This window comes from Venturia canescens, unplaced genomic scaffold (genome assembly GCF_019457755.1).
Source record: "Venturia canescens isolate UGA unplaced genomic scaffold, ASM1945775v1 PGA_scaffold_36__1_contigs__length_144663, whole genome shotgun sequence".
Lineage (NCBI taxonomy): Eukaryota > Metazoa > Arthropoda > Insecta > Hymenoptera > Ichneumonidae > Venturia > Venturia canescens.
Genome location: NW_025108602.1, coordinates 30,001 through 37,500, shown reverse-complemented (window position 1 = coordinate 37,500; position 7,500 = coordinate 30,001).

Here is a 7,500-nt window from a genome sequence, read left to right as displayed (position 1 = left end):
TCCCAAATTCGCCTTTCTCCCGATAGCCTACGTAGACGAAGCATCGCGGTTTTGTGCCCAGAGACTCTGTAATTGTGCTGACTTTTTTTCGTCGGTCGTGCGACGCCCGCACGGGGCGTCCACCGACCGAGGATTTCTCGTTTCCCCGTTAGACCCTACGTGACGAGTTTCGCTACGTCTCCCGACGACGTTCGTTCCCTCGATGGCGTGCGTCGAGGAAAATGCGCAGCTACGTGCCCAGGTACCTTGAAATTGGGCGAAATTTTTCGTCGGTCGTGCGACGCCCGCACCGGGCGTCCACCGACCGAGAGATTTTACGTAGCTCGCTCATGCTTGCGTTGACGATATCTAAAGGAAATTATGGTTCTTCGTCGTAGGAGATAGGGACAGTGGGAATTTCGTTAATCCAAATGTTACGCACACGTGGACGATCCGGTGGGATTGGACTCAAGATTCGAGCGAGCATCCAAGCCCGCCGTTTACCCGTTCGACCGCAACACGCGTCAAGAGCGACGAGTAAACTCACAAGATACGCAACTTTCGAGATATTCGGACGATCCCAAATTCGCCTTTCTCCCGATAGCCTACGTAGACGAAGCATCGCGGTTTTGTGCCCAGAGACTCTGTAATTGTGCTGACTTTTTTTCGTCGGTCGTGCGACGCCCGCACCGGGCGTCCACCGACCGAGGATTTCTCGTTTCCCCGTTAGACCCTACGTGACGAGTTTCGCTACGTCTCCCGACGACGTTCGTTCCCTCGATGGCGTGCGTCGAGGAAAATGCGCAGCTACGTGCCCAGGTACCTTGAAATTGGGCGAAATATTTCGTCGGTCGTGCGACGCCCGCACCGGGCGTCCACCGACCGAGAGATTTTACGTAGCTCGCTCATGCTTGCGTTGACGATATCTAAAGGAAATTATGGTTCTTCGTCGTCGGAGATAGGGACATACGTCTACCTGTTGTATTTAACGTGCCGTCTCCGCCTGTCGGCTTACGACACGGCACCCAAGTGCGAGGGGTCCGGATACGCCGTATCAGCGCGCCACACGTGGCTCCCAATTTTCCTTTCGGGGGCTAGCCCGAGCAGACACCTTGGTAAGGCGGGGAGTACTTTCTAGGACCTCCCTACGGCCTAAGGAGGGACCGCTCCCGAGCTGATTTTTAGCGCAACTCACACGCTCGCTACCAACTGCCCCCACGAGGCCAAACCCATCTGACCGGGCAACGACGACCGAAGTCGCCGAAGGGGCTTCCCGGTCCCCATGGTCCCAATCTTGCATGTCATTGGTCAGACACTCGCAGGCCATAGCATGACCTACTTCCACTTTAGGCTCCTAGCCAGCCAGGCGGTGGCAACGCCAGCTCGGGTGCGCGGGAGCGCCAAGCCCGAAAGGACCGGGTCACGAAGACGCCTGGATCCTCCCCTGCGAAACCCGCTTATCAACAAAACCGTTCACCGACAGATCCTGCAGCTCAGAGTAGGGACGGGCAGACACACCTATCGAGCTGAACAGGACCTCCGCACACCTTCACCTCACTTTCGTGAGGATAGACAAGTCTACTCGTGTTGGTGGAGCTCCCTCCACGACCATGATGCTATGCATCGGACGAGTCACGGTCGAGGGCGCTCAGCGCTAACCCCCTCCCACATATCGACGAATGAACGCGAGCCCGCTACTTTGCTTTGCAGCTGACCCGACACTGTTCGCAAAGGTCGTAGACGACCCCGCGAGCTTTAAGGGTGAGTGCCATGTGGTCTACACCACCCACCCGTGTCGGAGATAGGGACAGTGGGAATTTCGTTAAACCAAATGTTACGCACACGTGGACGATCCGGTGGGATTGGACTCAAGATTCGAGCGAGCATCCAAGCCCGCCGTTTACCCGTTCGACCGCAACACGCGTCAAGAGCGACGAGTAAACTCACAAGATACGCAACTTTCGAGATATTCGGACGATCCCAAATTCGCGTTTCTCCCGATAGCCTACGTAGACGAAGCATCGCGGTTTTGTGCCCAGAGACTCTGTAATTGTGCTGACTTTTTTTTCGTCGGTCGTGCGACGCCCGCACCGGGCGTCCACCGACCGAGGATTTCTCGTTTCCCCGTTAGACCCTACGTGACGAGTTTCGCTACGTCTCCCGACGACGTTCGTTCCCTCGATGGCGTGCGTCGAGGAAAATGCGCAGCTACGTGCCCAGGTACCTTGAAATTGGGCGAAATTTTTCGTCGGTCGTGCGACGCCCGCACCGGGCGTCCACCGACCGAGAGATTTTACGTAGCTCGCTCATGCTTGCGTTGACGATATCTAAAGGAAATTATGGTTCTTCGTCGTCGGAGATAGGGACAGTGGGAATTTCGTTAAACCAAATGTTACGCACACGTGGACGATCCGGTGGGATTGGACTCAAGATTCGAGCGAGCATCCAAGCCCGCCGTTTACCCGTTCGACCGCAACACGCGTCAAGAGCGACGAGTAAACTCACAAGATACGCAACTTTCGAGATATTCGGACGATCCCAAATTCGCCTTTCTCCCGATAGCCTACGTAGACGAAGCATCGCGGTTTTGTGCCCAGAGACTCTGTAATTGTGCTGACTTTTTTTCGTCGGTCGTGCGACGCCCGCACGGGGCGTCCACCGACCGAGGATTTCTCGTTTCCCCGTTAGACCCTACGTGACGAGTTTCGCTACGTCTCCCGACGACGTTCGTTCCCTCGATGGCGTGCGTCGAGGAAAATGCGCAGCTACGTGCCCAGGTACCTTGAAATTGGGCGAAATTTTTCGTCGGTCGTGCGACGCCCGCACCGGGCGTCCACCGACCGAGAGATTTTACGTAGCTCGCTCATGCTTGCGTTGACGATATCTAAAGGAAATTATGGTTCTTCGTCGTAGGAGATAGGGACAGTGGGAATTTCGTTAATCCAAATGTTACGCACACGTGGACGATCCGGTGGGATTGGACTCAAGATTCGAGCGAGCATCCAAGCCCGCCGTTTACCCGTTCGACCGCAACACGCGTCAAGAGCGACGAGTAAACTCACAAGATACGCAACTTTCGAGATATTCGGACGATCCCAAATTCGCGTTTCTCCCGATAGCCTACGTAGACGAAGCATCGCGGTTTTGTGCCCAGAGACTCTGTAATTGTGCTGACTTTTTTTCGTCGGTCGTGCGACGCCCGCACCGGGCGTCCACCGACCGAGGATTTCTCGTTTCCCCGTTAGACCCTACGTGACGAGTTTCGCTACGTCTCCCGACGACGTTCGTTCCCTCGATGGCGTGCGTCGAGGAAAATGCGCAGCTACGTGCCCAGGTACCTTGAAATTGGGCGAAATTTTTCGTCGGTCGTGCGACGCCCGCACCGGGCGTCCACCGACCGAGAGATTTTACGTAGCTCGCTCATGCTTGCGTTGACGATATCTAAAGGAAATTATGGTTCTTCGTCGTCGGAGATAGGGACAGTGGGAATTTCGTTAAACCAAATGTTACGCACACGTGGACGATCCGGTGGGATTGGACTCAAGATTCGAGCGAGCATCCAAGCCCGCCGTTTACCCGTTCGACCGCAACACGCGTCAAGAGCGACGAGTAAACTCACAAGATACGCAACTTTCGAGATATTCGGACGATCCCAAATTCGCCTTTCTCCCGATAGCCTACGTAGACGAAGCATCGCGGTTTTGTGCCCAGAGACTCTGTAATTGTGCTGACTTTTTTTCGTCGGTCGTGCGACGCCCGCACCGGGCGTCCACCGACCGAGGATTTCTCGTTTCCCCGTTAGACCCTACGTGACGAGTTTCGCTACGTCTCCCGACGACGTTCGTTCCCTCGATGGCGTGCGTCGAGGAAAATGCGCAGCTACGTGCCCAGGTACCTTGAAATTGGGCGAAATTTTTCGTCGGTCGTGCGACGCCCGCACCGGGCGTCCACCGACCGAGAGATTTTACGTAGCTCGCTCATGCTTGCGTTGACGATATCTAAAGGAAATTATGGTTCTTCGTCGTCGGAGATAGGGACAGTGGGAATTTCGTTAATCCAAATGTTACGCACACGTGGACGATCCGGTGGGATTGGACTCAAGATTCGAGCGAGCATCCAAGCCCGCCGTTTACCCGTTCGACCGCAACACGCGTCAAGAGCGACGAGTAAACTCACAAGATACGCAACTTTCGAGATATTCGGACGATCCCAAATTCGCCTTTCTCCCGATAGCCTACGTAGACGAAGCATCGCGGTTTTGTGCCCAGAGACTCTGTAATTGTGCTGACTTTTTTTCGTCGGTCGTGCGACGCCCGCACGGGGCGTCCACCGACCGAGGATTTCTCGTTTCCCCGTTAGACCCTACGTGACGAGTTTCGCTACGTCTCCCGACGACGTTCGTTCCCTCGATGGCGTGCGTCGAGGAAAATGCGCAGCTACGTGCCCAGGTACCTTGAAATTGGGCGAAATTTTTCGTCGGTCGTGCGACGCCCGCACCGGGCGTCCACCGACCGAGAGATTTTACGTAGCTCGCTCATGCTTGCGTTGACGATATCTAAAGGAAATTATGGTTCTTCGTCGTCGGAGATAGGGACAGTGGGAATTTCGTTAATCCAAATGTTACGCACACGTGGACGATCCGGTGGGATTGGACTCAAGATTCGAGCGAGCATCCAAGCCCGCCGTTTACCCGTTCGACCGCAACACGCGTCAAGAGCGACGAGTAAACTCACAAGATACGCAACTTTCGAGATATTCGGACGATCCCAAATTCGCCTTTCTCCCGATAGCCTACGTAGACGAAGCATCGCGGTTTTGTGCCCAGAGACTCTGTAATTGTGCTGACTTTTTTTCGTCGGTCGTGCGACGCCCGCACGGGGCGTCCACCGACCGAGGATTTCTCGTTTCCCCGTTAGACCCTACGTGACGAGTTTCGCTACGTCTCCCGACGACGTTCGTTCCCTCGATGGCGTGCGTCGAGGAAAATGCGCAGCTACGTGCCCAGGTACCTTGAAATTGGGCGAAATTTTTCGTCGGTCGTGCGACGCCCGCACCGGGCGTCCACCGACCGAGAGATTTTACGTAGCTCGCTCATGCTTGCGTTGACGATATCTAAAGGAAATTATGGTTCTTCGTCGTCGGAGATAGGGACAGTGGGAATTTCGTTAATCCAAATGTTACGCACACGTGGACGATCCGGTGGGATTGGACTCAAGATTCGAGCGAGCATCCAAGCCCGCCGTTTACCCGTTCGACCGCAACACGCGTCAAGAGCGACGAGTAAACTCACAAGATACGCAACTTTCGAGATATTCGGACGATCCCAAATTCGCCTTTCTCCCGATAGCCTACGTAGACGAAGCATCGCGGTTTTGTGCCCAGAGACTCTGTAATTGTGCTGACTTTTTTTCGTCGGTCGTGCGACGCCCGCACGGGGCGTCCACCGACCGAGGATTTCTCGTTTCCCCGTTAGACCCTACGTGACGAGTTTCGCTATGTCTCCCGACGACGTTCGTTCCCTCGATGGCGTGCGTCGAGGAAAATGCGCAGCTACGTGCCCAGGTACCTTGAAATTGGGCGAAATTTTTCGTCGGTCGTGCGACGCCCGCACCGGGCGTCCACCGACCGAGAGATTTTACGTAGCTCGCTCATGCTTGCGTTGACGATATCTAAAGGAAATTATGGTTCTTCGTCGTCGGAGATAGGGACAGTGGGAATTTCGTTAATCCAAATGTTACGCACACGTGGACGATCCGGTGGGATTGGACTCAAGATTCGAGCGAGCATCCAAGCCCGCCGTTTACCCGTTCGACCGCAACACGCGTCAAGAGCGACGAGTAAACTCACAAGATACGCAACTTTCGAGATATTCGGACGATCCCAAATTCGCCTTTCTCCCGATAGCCTACGTAGACGAAGCGTCGCGGTTTTGTGCCCAGAGACTCTGTAATTGTGCTGACTTTTTTTCGTCGGTCGTGCGACGCCCGCACCGGGCGTCCACCGACCGAGGATTTCTCGTTTCCCCGTTAGACCCTACGTGACGAGTTTCGCTACGTCTCCCGACGACGTTCGTTCCCTCGATGGCGTGCGTCGAGGAAAATGCGCAGCTACGTGCCCAGGTACCTTGAAATTGGGCGAAATATTTCGTCGGTCGTGCGACGCCCGCACCGGGCGTCCACCGACCGAGAGATTTTACGTAGCTCGCTCATGCTTGCGTTGACGATATCTAAAGGAAATTATGGTTCTTCGTCGTCGGAGATAGGGACAGTGGGAATTTCGTTAAACCAAATGTTACGCACACGTGGACGATCCGGTGGGATTGGACTCAAGATTCGAGCGAGCATCCAAGCCCGCCGTTTACCCGTTCGACCGGAACACGCGTCAAGAGCGACGAGTAAACTCACAAGATACGCAACTTTCGAGATATTCGGACGATCCCAAATTCGCCTTTCTCCCGATAGCCTACGTAGACGAAGCATCGCGGTTTTGTGCCCAGAGACTCTGTAATTGTGCTGACTTTTTTTCGTCGGTCGTGCGACGCCCGCACCGGGCGTCCACCGACCGAGGATTTCTCGTTTCCCCGTTAGACCCTACGTGACGAGTTTCGCTACGTCTCCCGACGACGTTCGTTCCCTCGATGGCGTGCGTCGAGGAAAATGCGCAGCTACGTGCCCAGGTACCTTGAAATTGGGCGAAATATTTCGTCGGTCGTGCGACGCCCGCACCGGGCGTCCACCGACCGAGAGATTTTACGTAGCTCGCTCATGCTTGCGTTGACGATATCTAAAGGAAATTATGGTTCTTCGTCGTCGGAGATAGGGACATCGCGGTTTTGTGCCCAGAGACTCTGTAATTGTGCTGACTTTTTTTCGTCGGTCGTGCGACGTCATTCGTTGACTGCTCGATAATCACGTTAAGCTTTTCTCATCAGTCATTGTTAGATTTTGCATATAGAAATCGGTCGACGCGCATTGCCTGTCTTAGTATTCGAGGAAAATTCGACGTTTATTACTTGCCATTGCCCCTGTGAAATAATCGACATGCATTACTTATCTTTGATTACGAAAATTATCTAACGCGCATTGCTTGTCTCCGAATCCGAAAACTTTCGACGCTCATTGCTTTACTTTGAATACGAGAAATAATCCACGCGCATTGCTTGTCTTTGAATATGCGAAGTACTCGACGCGCATTGCCTGTCTTTAAACGCGAGAAATTTTCCACGCGCATGGTTTTTCTTGGAATATGAGAAATGTATCACGCGCATTTTGCTTGTCCTAGAATATGAGCAATGTTCGACGCGCATTACCCATCTTGGAATACGAGGTAAATTCGACGCGCATTGCTTTACTTGGAACACGAGAAATAATTCACGCGCATCGCTTCTCTTTGAATATGAGAAATATTTCACGCGCATTGCTTTTCTTAGAATATGAGAAATATTTCACGTGCATTGCTTTTCTTAGAATGTGAGAAATATTTCACGCGCATTTCTTTTCTTAGAATACGAGAAATATTCCA